The sequence below is a fragment of the Symphodus melops genome (assembly GCF_947650265.1).
Source record: "Symphodus melops genome assembly, chromosome: 15".
Lineage (NCBI taxonomy): Eukaryota > Metazoa > Chordata > Actinopteri > Labriformes > Labridae > Symphodus > Symphodus melops.
The window spans coordinates 8,497,110-8,523,299 of NC_136705.1; positions in this window are offsets into that span (position 1 = coordinate 8,497,110).

The window sequence follows — 26,190 nt, forward strand, 5'->3', positions numbered from 1 at the left end:
AGATCAAATACAGCTATAAAATATATCAATTTAAAGATGCAGTACTTTTTAATATTTAATTAACACTAATCACTCCATCAGTCACGCTCTTCGCCTCCACACAGAATTTGTATTTGAATATACAGAATATAGAATTTATCTCAAATAAAGTCTGCAAATAGTACAAAATAGCAGCTTATGTGTGACAGCAAACTAACAATAAACTAACAAACAGCTTTTACAGCGGAATCAAATGAAAGTAATACTGCATGAAACACATTTTAAGATGTAAAAACATTCATTGCTTTTCATAGATTTCTTTAAACCTGACCATAAAGATAAGATTTTCTTAAGCTGAAAACTTCCAGTCCTGCAATCATTTCATTGACTAGGTGGGCTTCTTTTGTGCTATAGCTTTTCTCACGTCTGGTGCCATGTCCAGCTTTGATCTGACATTTGGGTTGATTGAAGCAACTTCAGAAAACTACCCCTGTGGTTTAAATAGTTGTGATGTCTGGTGTGGATTCAGCCTTGTACTGGAAGTCCTCTCACAAAATCTTTTCTGCAAAACTATTTGCAGGAATTTTATCTAGCCTTGATGAGCAATCCCTGTCATAACTTTGGGCATCACTGACTTCTGACTCTACTGGTCACCACTAGATGTCAGTATAGCAGTACATGGAAGTAAATGGGCGTTTGGATACATCTCTCTGTTGCATCAGGAGTCTCCGCATGATCATCCTGCCTCCTCCACTCCCCCAGTCTAAGTCAAATTTTGATGAATAAAATGGAAACACATTATGCAGCGAAGCAATGGTTTGCACGGGGAGAAACTGCTGATGTGTGTTCTTGAATAAACTTTATAGGAATGCAATGTCTACAGAAAATTAAGAGTTATTTTGGTTCAGTCACCATTTAAAGCTCCCCATGCTGCCTCCTGTTTGAATTTAGCTCATGTTAGGTTGAGGCTAAGGGTTACTGATTAAATGTCAGATTAAATGTCATACTTTCATGTCAGATAAGAAATTGTTTCCAATAAAATGCAGGACAACAAAGTAAAATTCTTTCCTTGTGCCACTGTTGTTCCCACTCCTTTCTGCAAATGTGCACACATAGTGAGTTTTTTTTTTTCTTTTTCTGCTCTCTTGCAGGGACATAAACATAACATCAAAGTGAGTAGTTGCAACACAGGGGAATGGTTGAGCCAAAACGATCTGTCATCTCTACAGGAAGGCTGTGTGTCCACTCCAGAGATCTGTCCTTACTGCTCCTTCTTCTCCCGCTTTTTAATGAAAAGGACACGGTGCTGACTTCAGACAGAACTAAGCATCTTTTGAGTCCAGGAATAAAGAGAAAAAAAAATGACAACATCAGCAGGGGACATACTGCAGTGTAAAACACACAGCAGGAGGTTTGTTGAACACATGTTTGAACATGATGGAGGTTATAGAAAAATTGCACCCCACAGTGGCAGAGAAAGGAGTTACACAGAATAGATGTCTGAGCAGTCTGATTCTACATACTGTGTAGCAGAAAAGGTAATGTAATTCACAGGAAATCTTCATGTGACAAAGTGGACCTTCAATAGCAATACTTAATTTACACTGTTTTACAAAATGTTGCATAATGGGCTCACTGTGTGTGAGTTGATTATGTCTTGGTTTGTTTTGGTTTCAGTTATTGAAAAGAAATGCATGTATTTATATGCAACATGCGGATACTATCTTAATAATAATGTCTAGCATTGAAGGTATCTTAACAACATTCTACATTCTACAACTCTTTGTGTGAGGAAAATGATGTGTAGGTCATACCAGATGTGTTTGTTCACCCCTTTATTTGCCTCTCTGACGGTTTATTCTCTGATGGGCCCACTGTCCAATAGAACTGTAGTATTGCTTAATATGTAAATTATGCAGTCTGAAACTTGTTCCAGTCTCTTTTCTAGGTTCTCTTATCTTCTTGGCAGGAAGAATCAGCTATAAAGAGACAGCCAAACTACTATTCTCAAAGGCCTATATATGGCAATATGTCTGTGGTGGTCATGTTAGGCTGGGGACACAAATACTGCATTTGATTAAAAGCTGCTTTAAAATCATTTCTGTTTAACAAAGCATCACATTAAATAATACATGTGAAAATTAATTTCACTTAGTTATAAAACAACAGAGAAATACGACTCAACTCGCTGTTTTAGCATTTTAGAATGTCCTTAATCACTGATTTCTTCTTCTGATCCCCGACTATATTGCTTACTATTTGTAGACTGTAGACAAAACAATGTTTTAGCGCTCCCACCACTGACTGGCTGCAGTACAGGTCATAAACCCTACCTACTCTGTGTTAACAAATGGGACATGAGGCTAACTTTAAAATTACGGTACATTGTGTGTCAGATTTTTCCCACGTTATCATCAGGCTGATTTATGATCATGTGATTATTTTTTTTCGAACCCTCTTTGTAATGTTAATACATTTTGACCATTATGCTGGATAAGCAGCAGGAGATGAGGAGCAGCTAAAAGGAAACAGCTGACATTTCAGCTGACACAAAAAATCTGTTCTGATAATCTTGTTTTGCGCTGTTCTTCTCAATGTACCGACCTGAGGGATCGTTTAAGGGTGAAGGGGCAGAACAGCAAGATCCCCTCTGCAAATGTCTGGGCTCCAATTGATTTCACCTGTGCAATATTTTAGCACAGATGACCAGGGGTATTTCGGCTTGTCTGTCTGAAATCCATATTCATATATAATGAATGTAACCATCTCTTTTCAGAAGATGACAGGTTAAAAACTCAGAAGCTAGTGTTTGATCGAGCACTTTTTTAGTTAAATACATATGCACATTTTATTTTTACACATCTAATGACACACATAATTCAATCATTATCACCCTGACAAACTTTATTTTTTTTACACCAATTAAAATACTTCTTCAGGGAAACAGACACTCATCTGGTGGTTATGAGCCTATTTCTGGTTCCTCAGATAGATTGTGAAGGAGACTCCTGCTGAGAACTCACAAGCAAATAATGAGCCACTGAAACATTTTTTTTTTAGTTGACTTGACAAGAAAAGGGATTTAGAGTTGTCTGTATATGTCTTGTTGAAACATAACTTTATCCAGCCTTTGTTAACTGCACTAAGATACAGTGATTCACGAGTTGGTTAACTTGTGTTGTTGGATATGAGCAAATAACTAATGAGGGCATGAAGGGTGTTATGTCACAATTCATTGTGAGAGGAGGGCTGTCACCGAGGATTGTGTGGGTTGACACCTGAACCCCTGTCTGGACTGTAACTTTAAGAGATTATCACACTCAATCCTTTCGGGAGACATTCTTTCAAAAAGAAGCTTGGAGTTTAAAAAGTACTACACTAAAAATATAACGGAGATGAAACAAAATGCTATTCAAGAAAGAGTTTGACAAGATTAATTATTTGTCAAAATAGATAACGAATGATCAGTAGCAACAAAAAAAGAAAAAAGATTTGATTCCTTTTTTGGTTTGTTCCTTCTTCTGGGAAGGGGACTCTGATAATGGCAGAGAAGGAGAACAGGGAGGAGAAAGAGATGACGACGAACAAGATGTGAAATGATAGGACTAAAAATGTCAAAACATTGCAGGTACACTATACCAACACTAATTAGTGGAAAATCTACCTCACACAGCTTGTATTTAACAAAAAACGGTGTGTGTGTGTGTGTGTGTGTGTGTGTGTGTGTGTAGGTGTGTATGTGTCTCATTATCTGACAGGTGAAGATGTGTGTGTTTGACTCTGTGTGGGTTTACTGCTGTCATCCCATATTGATGTTTATGTGTAGGTGTTTTTGTGTTTGTCCAAATGATACGATGATGACGATCTGGTGTGACTGTGTTGTGTTCATATTTATGTCCATATGTTCACAATCTGAAGGTTGGGGGAAAAAAAATCAGACTTAGAAAAAGAGTGATGTCAGAAGAAGAAGAAGATAATGATGATGAGAGGGAACACCTACACATATCCTACAGACAGCTGGTTAAATGTACTGATGCCAAATTGAAGAAAAAAAAGTCTAACCATGGATACACACAGTTTATATTACTTTATGCAGTTTTACTTAGTGATACGTATTCACAGCCATGAAAATATATATATATATATGTTATAAAATAACTTTATCCTGTAGCATTTTTTAAAAACAGAACTATTCTAAAATATATCGAGTAACAATTACGTCTAGTTACATTAGCTTCAACATTTTTCAGCTTTCAATTAATCAGAACTACAACAGACCTGACATTGGACATAAACATTGGAAGGGATTTTTTTCTCTTAAAGCCTTGACTTTGCATGTGTGATCTCCACGTATTAAACATGTCTAAATTCAAAGGCTCTGTTGGGGAAATAAGCTCTTGGCCTCATTGGGGGGGGTTGGATCTTGAGAATGTGAGGATAAAATATTAATATTAGATAAAAGGGTGATTATGGATTAAGGAATTTCCAATGCAACATTTTGAGCACGCATGCACTGTGATGCTAAAAAAAAGTAAAGTACATTTGCTTTCAGCTAAAAAAAAATATGACCAGAATTAGATGTTTAAAGACATTTCTCAGAAGATAAGGAGTGGCGGCTGCTGAGTTCATCCAGTCATGAACAACACAGTAATGAGTTTTGATTGTTTTATGAAAGAACATTTGCTATTAAATACTAAGGATTAGGCAGCTGTACCAGAGAGCTGGTATTCCTCCGATGTGGCTAAATTAGCTCTGACATAGTGGTGGACCTTTTAAAAAAACAACAACCATGTTTTTTATCTTTCATGCTTCACTGGACACTGATCCTTTTGCTTTGTTAGAAGAATCGCTGTGGCAGAGCTCAGACAGTCGTGCCGGGGAATATCCTACGGTTTGAGAGCGATTGTGCAGAGTTGCTGACGGTCGAGCTTGACTCTGCAACGCTACATGTAGCTGGCATCTCATTCTGTCAAGATGCATACTCAAATAGCATCAGCGAGTGTTGCATGATATTTATGTTTCAGATGTTGTAGCTGAAGATATCTAAGCTTTAGTGCTCCCGCTATGATTTGTCCTGCACTGACCCTCTGTGTGTGTGTGTGTGTGTGGGTGCATTTGAAATATTATGTAGTTTAGCAAAAGTTTTTCTTTTTTAGCAAGTGAAATACAGAAAGGACTTAAGAGAGCTAAATAGAAAGGTGACATTAAATGAGATTGAATGGGGGAAAAAAAGTGGAACGCAAGAATAATTCACATGAAGCTCTGTGGTCGAAACAGGAAGCTCACCTTCCTCCACCAACACCTTCTAAATCCTAGAAAATCGAATGGACAGCAAGAGCAAAAACTGTTCATTTAAAGGCAAGGAAAAAAAATCCAATCTGTATTAGTTTGGCTCAGAGGTAAGGTAAGGCGCCCACTAATTAGAAGGTTGGGTGTTAGATCCCCAAACCCTCCTGTCTACATTATAATGACTCCTTGAGCCAGATAGCCAACATTGTTCTGAAAAGCATAGCCTACGATAAATGAATGGTAAGCTAAGTAGCCCTGCATGGTTCTCTCTTCGTGTGTGAAAGGTTGACTGTGGCATGAAGTGTAAAAAGTAGAGCGTTTATAGTTTTTTAACAAAGTAGAACTCTTAAAGATAAAACCATATTCTCACCAGCATCTTAACTCTTACTGCTCACTAAGCATGTCATTGATAACAGGTATATGTCAATTAAGTCTGAAATAATATGTCTCCAACTGTTATTAAAGGAAATTAAAGGATTCTGCCTTTTTAAAAAAAAACCCCCAAAAAACCACTTAATGTCTGCATTTTTTTTCTGTTTGAATAATTAAAAAAATAGCACCTAATTTAATAAAAATAAAGGCTGGAAATAATAAAAGCATACTGGGTGCACACTGCACGTGCATAGACTGCAGTCCTTAAAGCAGGATGTACAGGTTCAGGTTGAAGCTTTGACTTACTTCCAGCATTACTGTTCCTACTTTCTGAATCTATCCACTGCAAAGAAGGCAGAAGAACCCAACGACCTGCCCAGAAAAAAAATTATGATTGACATGACAAATATTTGAATGCTGTTTTTTAAGCTGTTGTTACTTATATGTTTTGCACTATCTATTGCAGCTCTTTGGAGACTTCAGCCAGATATAGCTGAACTGGATTTGCCACACAGCGTTACATTTTCAGCATGATGAAGAAAATGGCTCTTTTCACACACCTTTATTATATATTTTGGCTATTATTTCCACTCTGAAGAGCCAAGTGATGGATGGTGAAGATGAGTGAGTGTCTGTCATGCAGAAAGATGAGATGTGTAGAGCTGCTTTTTATGTGAAGCACCCATTAGCCAGCAGCACACAGACATCGTCTCACCTGGAGGGCTGAAGCTCTGTGAGCAAGTTCAGGCTTTAAAAAAAGATTCTCCAGGTTTTTTTTTATATATATATGTATAGTACAAGCTGTCTGAAAACTTGAAACTATGATATATAAGATTGAAATAAATACATTGTTTTTTAACAAACAGCGTCTTTTTAATTTTAGAACATGCAGCACAACGTGATCTAATGTGTCTCTTACTTTATTTTGTTAGATTTATGTGCAAAGTGAAGAATAGGTGTGCAGACAGATTGGATTAATGCTGCATTCATGTGCGCCTCGGATGGTCCCACTTTTCAGGTTGTAAAAGTCGTCCCTTGATCATGCATATGTGTGTTCTGGGTGCAACATGAATCACACCAATCAGCGACAGCACTCACTCCCTTCAAGAGCTAGGTGCACCTGCAGGATGGTGCATTGCTATCTACACAGAGCATTTCAGTCTTTATTGTTGAATAGACAATGCTTTAACTGGATTATTTATTTTCTTTCATTATGCCCCTGAGCGCACTGAATACAAACCCAACACCCACACACTTTTTTAGTTGTTGAAGCATTTCCAAAACATTAGAAACCTTCAGTGCCTTTCCAAATGGAAGGAGAATTGACATTTACACGTGAGGCACAAAAGCCTTTCCTCATCAATTATTCAAATCCCCTACACATTGAAAATCTGGTCATTCCTGCTCAAATGCTATCATGCTAGCCCTTTTTTCACTTCTTGTCTTCAGTTTCACTTCACATGCTAGTGAATCCCTGATTAGATCACTAGATGAAACTCAACAGGGCTTTGAATCCTGATGACCAGGATCAATAACCACTTATCTATATTCATATCTGCATTTACTCAAATCTCCGTCTTCCTGTACATGTTTAGTCCATCCTTGATTACATGAAAGCCCTCAGCGGCTAACCCATTTCACCCTCATTACAACATGTCTCAGTTTAATGCCAGCCATATCAAAATGTAATCCTAATCAAAATTTAGATGTGGTGATACGTGATATGCTTACAAAAACAAACAAAAAAAACATGAACAATAAATAAAATATATTTCACAATGCTTCAAATTCATCCCAGGCTGTCACTGTCTCAATTCATGCAGGTGGAGGGAGACATTAACATGAGTCAAACGTAAAGTTTATTTAGACCAAGCATAGAGAAGTGAATATTGCATATAAAAGCAACAAAATGGTCTAAATTAAACCTACATTTACAGAATTTTGGACAAACATTTATTGAGACCAAAGCAGGAAAGCCAGACAAAATCAACCCAGCGTCTTTTAGCTCCTACATTTCTATTTCATTCAGGGTCAAGATGGCTCACGGGTGAAGAGTGAGTTGTCTTCTGATCAGTGGGTTGGCAATTATTTGTCTGATCAGTGGGTTGGGCAAGTCATCCTCTGATTAGTGTGCTGGCATGTCACTGTGCACTTGCTAAAGTGTCCTTGGACAAGACAGTTCAGTTCAGACCACATTGCTCCAAATGATCAGACCAGCATCCCTCGGGGTAACTAAATGCAGTGTGTGTGTGAATGGCTGAACAATGTTCTAAACACTTAAATAAAAGCACTTTAAACCAAACGTGGACATTTTTGGCTAATTGAAAGTTGTCTGTAAACTGTCTGAAGCTTGAGTAATAAACCTCCCAGTACTATGTCATTCTGGTTTTTGTGGTTATAAACACACAAAAGCTTCATTTTTAAACAAAGAAAAGCAAAAAAAATGGAAGGTCTAATAACAGCAAGTTATTCAGTTAAACTTTTTATAATCGAGTACATATTTAATAAAAGATGTATTTGGCACAGAAAAATGACAATTGTTGTGTTAAGTAGAATCTGCTCTGTGGCACAAATTGCACCAGCCACTGGCAACCAGGAAGAAGAAAAAACCTGATCCTAATCATAATGCTCTGAATGGAATTTTATCCAACATACTTAGTCAGCAGGAAGTGCCAAAAAACCCAGAAAATGAAAGATGCTGACAATTGCTTTTAATTCAATTTTTGATGTTCACAGCTATTGAGAGAATAATTCTTTCTTTTTGGTAAATGAGAAAACGGTTCCTCACTTATTGCCTCCCGGTAGCAGCTCAAGAGCAAAATATTAAAAATAAGTCAGAACCAACTCTATGTGTTAGGTTATGTTTTCATCTTCCATGTATCATTACCCCTCCTCTTGTGATAGATCCTCACTTCCAGTCCTCATGCCCCCCCAATCTCCACCAATCCAAGCCTGACGGTTTTCAGCTGGGTGTCGTTTCACATTGTTTGCCTCTCTGTCTTCCCTTTCTTCTTTTCATCTCTGTTGTGTGTCAAGTGTTCCAGCATTATTCCCATTTGAGCCGTCTTGAGTTTTTTGATCTTTTTTGTGGTTATCGATTCCTCCTGCTCCCTTTTGGATTCTTCTTCCTGATCTTGTTAATTACATTTATTGCAAGTTAAGCACTGTCTACTTCAATCCAGACACTTTTTGAGCTGTAATGATTCAGAGTCTTTTTAGTGTCAACATCTTTGTAAAATGTAGTTATATTCAACCATATAAAAGCTAGTACATGTTGTTCTTTTAATCCTACATGAATTCCCCCCTTTGTTTGGATCTGATATTAATCGTTATTCTTTTTAAACAATCCGTTTATAAGATTTGATGAGATTTTTATTTTTATTTTTCCAAACTAGACCGAGAAAAGCTCGACCAAAAAGTTGGAGCTTATAATCAGATGCAGATTCACATGACAAGTGAACAGTAAGTGCAATTAGTATATAATTTTAAACTATGACGATCACACATTTGCAAACATAAATGTGAAGGGAAATAGTGGTGGTTATGATGATCACCTCACAGCAGTGCCTCCCATGCAGCTCTATGGAAACACTTCCAGCTCGCAGTTACATTGTTTCCAGGAACATAATGGAACATTTTGCAACTGAAAGCCACATTTAGTCAGATCATGAAATTATCACTATAATACCATATTGTTGTTGATAACAGCTCACACCTTTATTTTTAACATCTGTGTGCAGCCTAAGTGTAAAAAACCGTCAGTTTATTTATTCTATAGGTATAGAAAGCATGTAGGTTTAAATTATAAGCATTCACCTTCACCCACACCTTTTAATAACAAATTAAAAAAAACCCAACAACAACCTTGCAAGTATTTAATCATTTACATAAGCGCAGGAACATATAGGCATCACACAGCAATTCAGGGCTCGGTTATTGAAAGTCACGATCAGTCTGATCCTTTTCAGTTCTGCCATCACACACCCACAAGCCCACAAAAACACTGAAGTGAAAAAAAATAAAATCCCTGGGCGCTGATAGTCTTCCCACGTTCTTCATGCTTCACTTCCACAGACTCTAAGGAGCCTCAGTGAAAAAAAGAAACAGACACAAGTGACGACTAATGATCTAAGGTGCAGTGTGTGGGGTAACAGGACTCTTTGTTGCATATGAAGCACGGATCTGCCTTCGTCTAACGTCCTCGCTCTTGTAACGCCGCATGAATAGGCACTTACAGCTGCGCGTCTGGAGGTTCATGTGTGTGTCTTTCAGTGTCATAAGAGTCATCCTGAGCTTGAGGACAAGTGAGGTGAAGTTCAATTCTACTAGACAGCTGGGTCAGTCATCTCTTAGCATCCATGCAGTTTGAACTGCTGTGTACTGCCCACAGACATGAGCTGAGTTAACATCCTGGGAAACATTATGTATTCCAAACACTTGCAGTCAAGATGGCAATGAAGACAATAGGAGCATTTAACTGGACCTCTGTGAGGCAAGTGTGTGTTTGCAGTTTACTTATATTACATGATAGCTACAGAAAGTCCAGTATGGAAAAGCAACAAAGTTGGTCTGAGGGTTGTATAACGACCAGCACCGAAAAATTAATCAAAAAGCTGCAGTCGGAGTCATGCGACTATTTTCAAATGTGTGGCATTATTAGAGTCCAAATGCACGAAGACAAACAAAACAAGGCACACCAATACACTGAGGAAACTATTCACAGCGCCATCTTGGTGGTTTATAAGCAATAACCCTAAACCCTAAATTCCAACCGCTAAAATGCTAAAGCCACTGATCAAAACCACAAGAACATGACCCCCCTCCTCACCACTGTGCACACATAAACTCATAACACAAACTCCAACTGGTTCAGAATGCTGCAGCCCGGATCATCACCAGAACACCTTTCATCCACCCCATCACCCCTGTTCTCCAACAACTCCACTGGCTCCCAATCACACACCGCATTGTCGACAAAACTCCCCTCCTAACCTTCAATGCCCTCCATAACTTCGCCCCTCCGTACCTCACTGAACCCCTCCACATAAACACACCCAATCAGACCCTCAGATCATCTTCTGCCCTGCTCGCCTCCTCATCCCTCCTGCCCACATGACCACCATGGGGTCCAGAGCCTTCAGCCGCTCTGCCCCTCCACCTCTGGAACTCCCACCTGACATCCGTAACATTGACTCTCTGTCCAACTTTAAATCACGTCTCAAAACCCACCTGTTCAAACAAGCCTCACTCTGATTTCCATCCATTTCACAGCAAAACTCCTGTCTTAAATGTTATGTAAAACTGTTAATCACCTCCTTTAAAGTTTCCAATTTTTATGTTTTATATTGTTTGTTTTTAACCCTGCTTTGTTTTCTGTTGTTATCTTGTTAACTCTGCTTGGAAGGTGTCCTTGAGTCTTTTGAAAGGCGCCCATAAATAAAATATATTATTATTATTATTACTGTAACAACGTAGTTGAGTTAAAAAATGTGAGCAGCCCATCACTGTCATCGCTCGACACACCTTACTACTTTTCTTTTGCTATTGTGCTCATCTAGCTGGCTACCTTTAGCAAGCTTATTAGCTTGGAAGATCCTGCTGATATACAATGAGAGTGCACGACTAAGACAAGCAGGTGGATTATGCCCTTAAGAACAAACAAAGTATTTGAACTAGCTTATTAAATGCCTGAAACAGCTTTTTTTGTCACAACATTTGGTTTACTGAATAATGTTGGGATGTAAACAAAAATATTAAATATTCAGAGCATAATGCCTATCCTAGATTTCACCTTCAAACTGCGAAATAAAGAGGTAAGGACCAGTTCATGTTTGATATACAATCATATAGAGCTCATAAAAAACACAGTTCTTAAACACAAAAGACTTGATTTTATACATTTCGTAATGGATGCTTTGTGGTCCTCTTCTCTTATTTGTCTGCCTTTGCTTTGGCCTTGGGAGTGATTCCTTTTTTTCCCTTTCAAAGCTTTTTGTGTGTTTGAAGACCAGCTTTTAATTTGATAAAAGCTTGTTTTGGGTCATTTTGAAGGACAGGAAATATTCTGTAGTTGGTTGTGTGAAATAATATGATTGTTTTTTTAAAAATAAAAATACAATGTTCTTGTCCCACTTCAAGTTTGACTTTCATAGATAAGGGTGTAGTCATTTCAACTTTCAAAAATATCAGTGAGTTCTTTCATCTCTGCTGAGAACGAGGGTTCTTGTCGGTGCATTGGCTTTGGTCCACACCTGAATATGTGGAAATACGACTGTGTTGCGTAATCTGACTCTGAGGTCTTTCCTCCTGCCCACAGATGTCTCCACAGCTATAGCTTGACCTGAGCTCAGGTGGATCTCCAGGGAGTGTATACGGACTGTCACATCCCATCTCATCACAATCGGCCCGCCCATATGGTTCTGGAGCAGGTGTCCTCCTCCTCTCTGTCACCTTTGTACCCCATGACCCCCCTCTGATCCTGGAAACCGTAGTGCTCTCCATTCAGGACACACAAACAGCAGAGGAAATGTTTATTTTAAGGACTGTTCATATGTGGAAAGGCGTTTTGTATGGTTTTGTCTATTTAAGCATTCATGGGACATTTTTACATCGGTGAAGAATATTCGTTTGGTTCATCAAAAAGCTAAAGGTGGCAATAAAGACATGATTTTAAAAGACATGATTTTGGCTTTTGTATGATTGTAAATGTAAGAATAATAGTCCTTATTTTTTATTGAAATATGAATGCAGACCAGACTTGAGCTTTGAAACTATCTGCTGGGCATTTAATTCATGCAACAGTTAATGTCATAGTGTGTCCCATTCCTAATTTTATTAAATCTAGAACATACACGATCACACAAACATGCACTTTCATTTAATTCTGTCAGGCTTTCGTGTGCTTTGGCTGCCGGCTGAACATTAGGCCTTTTCCTTTGACCCATCATTCCAATCTAAACCTGTCCTGACTGAACTGGAACCTGTCCTCCTTCCTCAACTTCAATTCTTCAACTGTACTGTGGTTCTCAGCTGCTTACAGCACAGTGTAAAATGAATGTTTTTCTGTGGTAAACTCCAGTACAATTCTCTACATACCCAAACGCATTTTCATTTTTTTTGCCTTTCAGTTCTGTCTGATGACAGTTGTATTTTCATGCCTCCTTGGCATGTTTCCTTCAGCCTCTGTTTTTGTTGCTACCACTGGCTCATGGATTGAAAGGTTATTGAAGCCTGAGCCAAATGGATTTCTGTTCTGGACTGAGATAGTTTATTGAGTGGAATTTTTCACCTGCTGGGAAGCTGTCAATATGCTAAACTTTAAAAGAGTCCCTTTGATTTGCTACTCTATGCTGTTCAACCTGTTAGAGAAGCAAAGGTCATGTGTCTGAGTTTGTGAGCGCGTGCTAAAGAAACTAAAATAACACCAGTAGGCCTACCAGTTTTCAGTACATTATTTATTCTCATTACATTTATTTATTTATGAAAAACATACTTAAATAAAATTTGAGGCTGCTACAAAATTGCTCATTTATACATGTAAGGACGGGGTTGGGGGGACTGGGATGCAAGTGCGGAGTCGGGGGTGTCTCAAAGTTATCCCAGAAGGAGGACCACTAAATCGCAAGCGATAGATTGGAAAGGGGGAGAGGGGGAACATGTACTTGTATAGAGCAACAACATGCTTCCTAAATTCATAATCCTGTGGTAATTGGGGGCCCCCCTCTCCAAAACAGGGCTTGAAGCAACAGTTTAATTGTTTTCAGTGTTCACCAACAGGTTATGGAGGGTCTGGCAAAATTCCCCAGAAGATTAAGACACCGAACATTCATTTTCCTCCACTCTGATCTGTTTTTAAACACCTATTTGTGCCTTTTCTAATTTGTTGTGATCCAATCTTTTTATAAGAATGCATCATTTGAATACTTCTATAAACATGTGGACTGGAGAGTTGTAATGTTTCGGTTGGGATCATTTTTATGACAGACACTCTCGCACTTGCCTGCATGCGCACTGAGCAATGATACAGCACAGAAATAATAGCCAACGGTCTGGATGACTGCACTAAACACATGTGTGTCTCTTGAGGCTACAAGACAACAAAACACCCATTTTACAAAGTTCCCATCCTGGACCTGTGTGTGGGGAGATTTCTTACCAAGAGGCAGCAAACCTATCGAGAGTGCCGAATCACATCTGCAGCAAGCAGCGGCACAAAACGGGAAAATACAACGTTTGTAGTTGTGTGTATTGTGTTCAAAGACCAAACAGCAGACATTGCTCTCTTTCCACTGCAAAGTATGAAGACAATTGCAGGTGATTTTTTTTCCCAGAGACCCCCCAAAATGTTGCTGTTGAGGCTTTCAGCGGGGTTCAAGTATTAATCAGGGGGTCTCAGACCCCTCTAGACCCCCATATTTCGGACCCTGCTGGAAATGATTAACTAAACCACTGCTGCCAAACAGTTGACATAAAACCAAAATTGTCCAATAGAGCTTGAAAACTTAAAGGGAAAGCCTACCAGAGAGACCTTTAAGGCTGGAGTCAAAACGAAGCTATCTAGCACCCCAAGTTACACACTAGTCAACAGGCAATTGGAAAATCATACACCAAAAGATCTTAATTGATATTTATATAGACACACCAACAACTTGAGAAAACGCAGGGAGAAGCTCTCACTACCTCTGAAGGTGAGATAATGAGTGAGCACGGAGCACCGGAGACTCAGGGTTTATAAAAGCTTCCCACACCACATCAAAGCCAATCAGTGCCACACACACCTGATTGCAGTGAGTTGATTCTCTCACCACTATCACAGAGCCCAAAGAGTGCAGTGCCCTCACAGTACAGGCACGCAAACATTGCTGCCTCTGCTACTCCAGAGCAAGTCAGGGTTCAGTGTCTCACCCAAGGACATGTCAACATGTGGCTGAAGGAACTGTGGATTGAACTACTGAGAGACAACCCACTCTACTACTGAGCCACAATGGCACTTTAATTTATGTCATGTCTAGTGTGCAACAAACCATGGGCATAAGGAGATTAAAATTGTTTCCAACTTTACCACTTTTAAGACCCTTTTCCGTCTATAACTTCAATCATTATTTCATATGGAGGACTTAAAAGGATCCTCTGTGTTTTATATGTTTTCAAAATATAGTTGTATTGCTTAAAAGAAAAATAGCAACAATAGTACATTGTAATGCATGTGCAAGAATAGAGCCACACTTAAAGATGAAATGTGCCAGTCAAAATGCCGGAAGTTGGTCTTCTTAAGAAAGGAAATAAAGGATGGCATTGAACCTGAGAAACAATACCTGTGTTTCAGAAAAGAAACATGTAAAAATGTAAACTCTTTTCAATTCGAAGCATTGGCTGGTGTAATGAATTTTTGTTTCAGATCTTTCACACTAATGGGGGCATTGTACTTATACATACACAAAGTAAACTCCTGTTTTTTTATGGTTTTCATTTAAATACTTAATACATACTGTACCTTTTTACATGGCAGGTTTTAAGAGGGAGAGGGCCTTTCTTGGCTATTGATGAGCAAATCCTTTCAGGTCATTTTATGTAACAATGGCAGGTTTATATTAGTTTTTTTTTAAGTCCAGCACAAGAACAAAAACAGTACAATTCTCAGGAGACGTCATTATTTAGGTACATTTTTCTTCCTCTACAATATCAAGAAAGAATGTACCCAGACCCAATGATGCCAATTTTATTAAAGAGTGACACAAAGTTGATTGGATACAAGTATGTGGTTGATGTGACCAGATTCAAATAGGTAGACAGAGAGTCTGGCAACAGCAGGATGCTCCCCCAATTATTAAGCAGACATGTCGTTTCACACTGGTGCCAAAGGCCATCTTTTTTTTTTTTTTTTACTTCACAGCTTACCCTCTGTCTGCTTCAAAGAACACCTTTTTTCTCGAGCGATGCCTTTGACACCTCACGTGATTAAAGCTGTTCTGTTACTCTGCTCAGATCTACTTAAGTATGGGACAGATAGACTCACAGGGCGGAGTCGTGTAAATAACATGCAGCAGACACAAGCAGAATATAAGAATTTGAAAGCATACGAAAGCTCTTTCAAAGTAAGACAATTAGCCTTCCTTGAGGCTATATTATTGTCACAGTTTGGTTTTTACATCATCCTGAACCCAAATGCAGACTAAACAAAGTAGTCTTTAACAATAAAGGTAAAGGCAAAACAAACATTTTCATGTTCAACCTAAATCCGACGGGGTTAAAACAGACCAGATCACGGGAAGGTATGACGTATGAACTAATGCAGAAGGGAAGAAACACAGAGACTAAATACAAGAAGCTATCAAACACTTAAAACCAAACCAGGACTAACAACAAGAAACTAAACACATGAAACAGAAACATGGATATAAATGGCACAATAAAACAGATCAGAACTCACAAGGAATAAACAAACTAAACATAAATAAAACCTCAAAACTGTATGCAACATGAGAGTTGATAAGGGGGAGTCTATAATAGCATAAACAAGTCAACTAAGTTTTTCCTATAAAATAAATTGTATTTGAGGGCAACATTGAGGTAGGATAAAGGTGGTTCACACGTCAGGATAATTAGGCAGATTTTGGCCCAGATTCTCCCCTTCTGATAATCTTAAGGAAACACTGATCATCATAAAATAATCTTATAAAATAATCCTGCCGTGTGTGGTGTGTTAAGACTGCTCTCGTCTGGTCAGAAGAATGTCAGGACCGCTTCGATCTCAAATTGGGGATATTCAACATGTTGCAATGTTTTGGCCCGATTTCTCATCATGTGTGGTGTCCTCCGAGGGGAAAACCAGCATGAGCCTGTTGACTGTGACGCGTAGCCATGCGTAAAGAAAGATCCATGGGCAAGATAAGAGATGAGAACAGCGTGTTGGTTTTGTCTCCTCCTGCACCTGTGTTTGAAAAATAATGCAGGTTTTTGATGCTTTATAGCGTTACTGGTTGCAAATCTCCATAAAAAATATGGGATAAAATGTGTCTGTTTGGTACTAGAGGTGAGTGAAAAGATGTTCTTGAATAGGAATTAATCAATAGGTGGAAATAAAGTGTTGTATTTAATAACTAGAAATGCACAAAAGAGCAAAAACAGCAAACAACAGTTCTAAGTAAATTAATATAGCAACTCGACTTAATAAACTGAAAAACAACACAGTCTCACAGCAAGCGGCCATAAACAACTCCCCCTGGACTCTGGCTGAGTCTTCTTTTATTCTTCTCCTGGCCTAATTAGAGCAAACCATTTCAGAAAAAAAGGGACGCTAAAAAACAGAATCCTAACTGAAACAACAATACAACACGAGTCAACAACATATAATAGTGTTTCAAGTGGGGAGCGAAAGCAGAATGTCAGCTAACAGCAGCAAACCTGAAACTTGTTTTATTGAACCGAGAAGCAAAAAACACTACACAAACTGAAGGCTCCACTTTGTCCAAGCGAAATCACTCTGCAGGCTGCAGTCAGTGCAGAGAAGGTTGGGGCAGGTGAAAAAGTATGGATGAACCTTCTCACAACCTGTGCATTTAAGAGTGGCTGCAGTAATTACGTAGAGCTGAATCATTAGCTTGTAGGTATTTGAAACTGAGGTGATTCTTGTCATTTTTGAAATTTTCAGATTTCATTTATTTGTAATTTTTCTCATGTATCTGCATACATAAGAAGCAGTGTAACAGAAAGAAAAGACAGAAAAAGAAAAGATGTATATATATATATATATATATATATATATATATATATATATATATATACATACACATCTTTTCTTTTTCAAACAGCGCAGAACTGTTTGTCACTGTCCGCGCTAGCACCACGCTAGCTCCGCCACAAGTACAAATAAGAGGCGTTAGCGGCCCAAACTAAACCAAATGACTGGCTTCAGGACCAAAATTAGTAATTCAACGTCTAATGAACTTACAAATTCAACCGCTAAATTGATTGCTCTGGACTGTAGACCACTATTAGTGGTAGAAGATAAGGGGTTAGAAAATGTGCTACAGATAACGTGTGATCCAACTTTCTATCTCTCTATCCATCCATCCATCCAGTAGAATGTTTTCGAATGTCAATGTTTTTGACATTTCACGGTAAGCGAGGACGAGTTTTAAGCTCATGCTTTTTACATAGACTTTGAACCAACTGACCTATACTAAATTGTTTTTCTTTCCTTTCTTTAATCCAATATACTCAATATATTTTTTCAGCTGTAGGCTACATTATTTCAACATGATTTCTTTAACATTGTCTTTTTTGTATCAGATACATTGTGTATGCTACTTATTGTTAAAAAGGGAAAATGAAAAGTAATGACAGGACTGAGGGGGTCAGGGTTGAGGTTAAAATGTGTTTTCAGTGCAGTAATCACTGAAGTAGTTTTCTCACTGAAGTAGTTTTCAGTATCATATTGAAACATACTAACTGTTGTCACAAAGATAGTGGAGTTGCTGGTAACCTCTCTAGTATGCTAGAGTCGCTGCAGCTGTAGGGATGTTGTAAACTCACTTTTTGAGACTCTAAATGAGGATTTTCTCTGTCTCCATAATAGATTTTAGGGGGCTGAGAAATCAAAACCATTTGTCAACATCAACAGTTGTGCCGGCAGTAGAAGCGGGAAACCTCTTGACACGCTGGACTGACTTATGAGCTTTTGGCCCTTTTGGGGACAACAAAAACTTCAACTTCTCAAGCTCATTCACTCTCTCACTTGCTGTTTTAACTCTTCCTGCTCAGACAGAAAGCAGTTCAACTCAGCAGAAGAAATGTCCCTGTTGTGATTTCATTTATTTTTATTTAATGTGTTTTTGATGTGGACAGAGCAATTACATTGGACAAACCAGATGTATTGATTTGGGGGTTTTAGCTAATTTCTAATAATGTTTCAACACTTGTCCAAAGGTGGCTTTTGAAAGAACAAAACAATTAAAATAGGAAGAGAGGAAAGAAAAAAATGTAGATAAATAAAACAAAACAAAAACACAACAGACAAACAAAATATAAAACAAAGAAATTCCAGCTATTTTTCCATGTTAGTTACATACTACAGAGCAAACAGTCCTTTGGTTAAAAGCATTACTGTTGTTTTCTAATTTTAGATTGGAGGGTAGAGAGAGAGAGAGCTGACTGACAGAATGATGTTTTACATCAGGCTCTGTGTTTTAGTGGACACGTGGATGATTGTGTCATCTGCGTACATATGGCTGCTGACACCTGGACAGCAGCTTGGTAGGTTGTTAATGTAAATTGAGAACAACAATGGACCAAGCACAGATCCTTGTGGTACACCCATGCTGTTTGCACACATATGAGACTTCACTCTATTGACCTTGACACATTATTGTCTCCCCTCCAGGTATGATTTTGATCCACTTCAGAGTTTCAGGTGACATTTTGAATTAATTTACTGTAATTTGTTGAAGAACATTGCCCCTACAACATTTCCTTTATTAATGGAAGGTCAAGCAGATAACAATTTTCTGACTCTGTGGAGTATTTTTGTCTGAATCCAAACTGCTGTGGATTAAGCACAAGGCCTTGTTAAGCACAAGACCTCTAAGGCCTTGTTTACATTGCACCTCCAAATCTGACTTTTAGCTCATCCAGATTGTATGTGGTTTGTTTTTTTTGCCAGTCTGAACACAAAAAGCCACATGAGATCTGATTTATCCAAATCTGATTCAAACCCCTTGAGGAGGTGGTTTCAAATCTGATTCAAATCTGATTCCTACAGATACGACTCAATCTGAACATCTCGGTTGCTTAAACGTGTCTTCTTTTTCACTTGCAACGCGACACCATCGACAATAACAACAATGACGCAGATCCGGCAGCATGGAAGTTAACTTCGGTCAGTGAAAGAAAATAGCAAGAATCAAAACATGTGTAGTAAAACAAGTCAGCAGGCAGACTGCTCCAAAAGGTTGTTTGCATCAGAAATAATCACTCTTCTCTATCATCCATTTTTTCTTTTGTTTGTGCTTGGTGTAACCTGTTACCATAGAAAGCTATGTGGATCACACCATGTCAATATGGACACGCATATCAGATCTGGTCACTTAAACAGTCAGTCAGTTAGACCGGATTCTGATTAGATTTGGGGAAAAATCGGATTTGAGCGGCAGTATAAAAAAAGCCCAAGTGCTCCATTAATTGCTCAGCTACTGTCTTCTCTAGAACTTTTGAGACAGGGAAGAAAGTAATAGGCCTGTAGTTTCTTGCTAAGTCTTTTTCGAGCAGTTTTCCAGCTCTCTGGAAACCTGTTTGTATTGACAAGTTTACTAGGTGAGTAATTGGCTCCACCAGACAATTCTGATGTTACTTTGTAATGCTTGTAGTCACTTTTTTTTTTTTTTTTTACTTTATCATGGGATACTTGTTTCATGTAGAAGGAGTATGTGTGATCAGATAATTTCCTCAGGAGGTGGCTCAAATCCAGATGCTGGGAACGGCAACTGCATGTGGTTGCTAAAGTGAGCTCAGAATAACAGAATAAATAACCTGCAATTACTGTTGCTGATGGAAACGTCAGGAAATTACTAAGGTGAGAGAAGAAAAGCCGTCGGCAACCTTCAGCCTTTGATAAAAGAGACGGCAGGAAGCTAGTGAAATGAGGGGAGATTGGCCAAGTCGGAAAAAAAACAAGGGAGTTATTTTAATCCAAAAGCATAAAAATGAAGAAAACAGCTGAAAAAGAAAAATATGTCAATCCTCCTAACTTCAGATAAAATGATCTTTATAGGTTTACCATTATTATTGCTATTTTCATTATTACTCCTGTGTTATATGTTGTGTTCACTGAAATGATTAAGTTACTGCTAATCTGTGAAAGTGTGGTATTTAAACATAGAAGCACTCGTTTGGATCATGCGGTTTTCAGCATCAAATTATATAAACAAAATGTTATCTGTAGTGCTTTCTGTTCAAGATGACAACTTGAAGGTGACACAATGTGCAGAAAGTGACACCTCTAAGACGGCATGAGCGATGGTTCAAATATTATTTTGCTCTCTGGCTCTCCAGGGATTAAAAGTCATGTTTGTAAAGAAATAGCTGACATCTCTTCCTGTAGTTCAGGCCAAATGAATGAATGTTTCCTCCTTCAGCTATGGCTTTATTCAAAGCTGTGTGTCAAGGTAATCATGGGCCTGCAATGCTGTAAAAGTCTTCTCCTTTCTTATGTGTTGCATAACCATAATAATTCTGAAAATGCAATTTCACCTGTTGACAACCATCAATATAGAAAACTGCAGAAAAGAGCCGGCGTTGACAGTTGATCCCCAAGGCAGCTTGAGTGGAAGATTTACGGCTGCTGAACTTCTATGGAGGAGCTTTCTGAAAAGTGAAAATATTTATTGCTTTAAAATATTGATTGCTTGACGCTCCATCATTTCCAAGACCTTTGTGTGCGCTCTTATGAACCGTAATGTTAAATGTGCTGTCTGCTTGAGCTAACTGCAGTACCTTAGGGGACAGAAAAAACCCATCTCTTTTGCACTCAGCTGTTTCTTATTTTCTATACTTTCCCACATGCAACCACCGTGAACCACTTTTACTGCAATTTGCAGGAGTGAAGGGATGCATTTGCAGTCAACAGATGTTATGACACAAAAGATACAAATGTACTGGATGCAACAATTCAAAAATTAAAGAACTTTCATGATGCCATGCCGCTTCATAATGTCATATGCCTTTTGGATGAGGGGAAGACTAAAAAGGTTTACAAGACAACAAAAGATTAGACCATTCAACTGTGGTATGTGTCTGAATAACATATCCAGTTTATCTTAAAAAAAAAAAAAAAAAAAGTTGCCAGATTTGTCATTTTGGATTGAAAAAAAATCTGGATTTCATCACGTTCAAAAGCCTTTATCTAGAAAAGGGGACTCTGGTTTTTATATTGTAAAAAACATCACCAGTAATCTATACACATTTCTAGAGCACAACTGATTGATCAACTGGCTGATATTTCAATTCAAAAAACTTTATTTGTCCCTGGGGGGCAATTCTAGATCACACAGAGCAGTAAATGAATGACAGTGAAGGTATACTAAAATTATGACTATCAATATCGGTTCATTTTTTGTCATGTGCCAATATATCTAGATTTATTCAATTTGAGTTTAATGTCGATTTTTTTTTTCATTAATAATCATTTGAATATATCTTTGTTTTGGTCCGTATTTTTCTTAAAGTAAAAACAAATCTGTGTGTTCTCATGAGGAGGGCTTTCATGGGACCTGTCCTCATGCTATGATGTTAATGTTATGCCCCACTGCTGATTCAGTGGGTCTCACTAGTCTTTCCTACCATGTCTGCCGAGGCGGAGTCATCTACTTTAGAGTAGAAGTTTCCTGTCGCCCGTCCAGCATGTTGACAAAGCAGCTCTCCGACATGTTTACGCCACAGGAGCTTTTTTCACGTCGCAGAGCTGTCACTGACGTCTCTGCCTCTTCCACTGTCTCCTGCCTCAGTGTGGCTTCTAAATAATTCGGCAAGAGGAAAAATATGCAAAGGCGGATAGAAAAACAAAATCCTGCCGGAGCAGAGCCATCACGCAAGCTCACTACACTTCTTCTGAGCTGATCCAAACAAATGTGTGAGATCACTGCAAGTTCATCTAAATGTTGCGAGCAATAGGATGGCTTAGAAAATAGTAAGGTAAATAGGATAATACGTGTCAGTCCTCTGAACTTCACTCACTACTTAAAAATAGATAAAGGTAAAATTGCCTTAGGCATCTGTGTATGTGAACACCAAAAAACAAATGTACAGTATTTTGAAACGGTCCACCAAATCTGAAAGTTTACTTGTGATCTTAATAATCCACACAGTTACAAACATCCCAACAACCTTAAAATACACCATTTTCAGTCTTGTGACTGGACCAGAGGCCTACAGGGCAAAAAGAGTTTAGGAGAGCAGCGGCCAGCACTCCGTGGAGCTGCAGCAGGCTCTTAGATTTTTCACCTCTTTGAAATTATGTTTACATCACCTGACAGAAGAAAAACAGGCAGGCATATGTAGATAGTAAGATAAACTGTAATTTTTGCGCACTTGGGACCCTAATGCAGCATCAACTAACATCCAAAGCAAAGCCCTCAGTAGAACTTCACTTCGATGACGTTTAAAAATTGAGTGGAAAATCCTTCCCCTTAACAGGACTTTAAAAAGTACAGAGAGCTAAAAACAATTTATGTTATTATTGCTATTTTTGTTAATTTTCACAATTTAAGTTCTCTGAAAGACCAGTTATGGCTCTCACTGTACTTTACCACTTGCATTGTGCCGCCATATTGGTCACAGCAGGATTTAGTTTTTTTTTTTATTATTATTTTTTTTAATGTTTGTTTTATTACTTTTTTCTGCGGTTAATGGAGATGAACAAACACGTTTCCATGTGAGAAAAGTGAGTGTTTTGCTGCATACGTATAAAAGAGAGAGAAAAAGTAAAAAAGTGATAAACCTCAGATTCTGATTATGAAAAAAAAAGAAATACATGATCATTAAAGAAACAGGTCTGGAAGTGATATTGACTCGGTTTAATAGTTTATTTCATATAAACTTTCAGAACTCGGCCTTTGGCTAAGTTTGTCATTCTTTTCTTTTTCAACAGATTACAGTACACGGCTTGGCTGAACATTGAGGGTTTTTTATCAAAATGTCATGTTTTGCCTCTTGGTGCAAATTGCATTGCTTCAAATAATCTTGTAATAACATTGATTTTTGTTTCCCCTTTGCCACATCAACCTCAATTTTCTTGGAATGATTTAGGATTTCCTAACACTCCTCTCACCGTTATTCGCCTGAGTTGTCTTTATTTTCAAACCAACCCTTTTTCAGCTTCAGGATAGGAAACCATGTTTTGGATTATACGAGAAATAATGCTGTATGTGATTTCATAAACTCCCGAGAATGAGGCTTGAGAGGGAATTTTTGACAGAGATGTGAAGAAAGGATGCGAGGGAATGGGAGGGACACAGGGGAAGGGAAATGGAGGCTGTGGAGACGAGAAGGGGTCGATGAGAGGGGAAGGGAGAACACAGGAAAAGAGATCGATGGGGCTTTGAGGAGGAAGGAAAGGCAAGCAGAGGAAAAGGAGGAATCAAAGACACACGAGAGGTCATGATGCTAATCCGCTAATATCCCTGGAGATCCCTGACAATGTCACTGTCAGAGCGCTTTGGGAGAGCGACGTCTTCGCAGAGCCGCAAAAGAGAACAAAGACGATGTCAAAGCTACAGCCATGAAAGTCAGAAACAGAAAGAACGAGTTAAAATCTTGAACCTTGAATTAGATATTCCAAAGAAAACAAAAGGCATAAAATGGAGCTCAGATTTAATTTATGAGGCTGCAGAGAAAAAAACAAAACCTTCCTAAATCATTCTCTCACAAACTTGCCCAAAACCAAAAAACAAACAAATCACAATAAATCAGCATGCAGCTTCTTGAGGGCTAAAAGCATTAGGAATGAATGAGGAGTCTGTGACAGTCTGAGCATCTGAGCTCTAAAGCTACTTTTGATGCATTGGTTTATTATAAAGCTTGTCTCAAATAGAAACACACTGAGTTAAATGGAGATTCTTAGTTGGGACTCCACTCTGATGGATTTGGTAATTGTAAAAATCCATCACTCCTGACAAGTTCCTGTTGATAGATCGGTAAACAAGGCAGACAAACTGCTGGTAAAAGTGTTTGAGTATCGTTTAACTTGATGAAATTCTTATCTTCTTATTTCTAAACATTTTGTTTCTGTTATGTTTTGAACATGTTCAATCACCTGTTGTTTTGAGCTTTCAGCTCCTTCATTTTTCATCATCATCATGCTTCTTTGGATTGGATTTATCTTTAAAAACACAAAGTCCTTGTTAGAGGGTCCTCCAGGGTGAAAAAGGTGGAAACTTGTGAACATTACCAATGCTCATGGCAGCACATTAAATAAACTAACTAAAGCCAATAGGAACCTGAATAATAAAACTATCACAGCAGGTGATACCTCTTTCACAATGTGGAGGCTTATTTTGACAAAGTTTAATGCAACAGTCTTCCTAAAATAAGAGTGCATTGTGTCATTCGCAGCAAACAGCTACACACTAATCTTTAAATAATGGTATAAAATATTCAGTTTTTAAAATGATGTGTTGCATATCCACAAGGTTCTTAAAAGCTGAAGTGCTTGAAGAGCTTTGGCATCAACATTTATATATTTGAATTGAAAAAAATAAGAAACGTCCAGCAAGACTTTGGCGGCTCAAAATACACCAGGCAGCACCTCCTTGAGTATCGTATGTGTTGGAAACACGAGCAGGGCTATTCTGCTAGCATGCTAACATGCTTACATTTAGAAGGTAAATGTCTTTGGCCAAGTCATCTCTTGTACATTTGTTAATTTTATCAAAACGAGTGCATTACTTCACCCTTTGGTATCTGAAGAGGCATAACAAGGCCAAATGATGGAGGTCCTCATGGACAAAGAAATGAAGCTGAAGTCTTCAGCCTCCTGGGCCAGCATTCATGAAGCCTCCTTCATACAGAGAGTTGCTCCTAGTGAAGACAATTCTTAAAATAAGGACATTTTCTAAGAATTTCCGCTAACAGTTAAGAATAGACCCTTGTAAAGATGAAAGTTATTCACAAAGTGTCTTAGCAATAACAGCTTCTGAAAAAATGTGTCATAGCAACGGGGTCAACCACGCCTCCTTATTAAGAAAAAAGTGTATGTCTCTTCCTTGCTTAGAGTTGGTCTGAGAATGTTCTGAAATAAATCTTAAGCTGAGACTTCTTCATGTCTGTGAATACGGGACCTGGTCAACATCGATATCTCATCTAACTGTTAGCCAGCCTTACCAGTCAGCCAGTCAGTGGAACTTGCCCCTATTTATGCAAATATACAAATAACTTTTAGGTCTTATAAACACAAGAAAATTGTATATTTCAAATTATACTTAGTATTTGACTATTATACAAATAATAATAAAAATACAATAATGACTTAAGGGACTTCATAATGTGTACAATATGCTCTGTCCTTATCCCCAGGTCTGTGACTTGTACAGAGAAACCACAAGGATTAACTTCATTTTATGCTCAACAATAAATCCATCAGGGCTGCAGTTTTTTGAAATGCACTCTCACTCCAATTCATACAGAGAATCCACTTTGACATTTAGAAAAGTGTGTTAAACTGACACAAGAATTGCCAAGGAAAGAGGAACGATGGGAGAGACGATGAGGAAGATTACAACCAAGATTAAATTGAAGGAAAAAAGGAGTTATCATAATCCTTCCATTTTGGCTGCTCTAAAAGAAAGGCCCACACAGAAGACTATACTGTGCTCACATAATGGAAGTATACTTTATGTATACATAAATTTGTTTTTTTCAGGTATTGAACTGGTTTTGCCTAATTACTTTTAATCTGCTGATAGGAAAAATAAAAAATTGCCATCAACAATTAGTAAAAACGGGTATTAGAATATGATATTTATGGTCTTATTTATACAAGCACTTCTCAGCCAAATATGA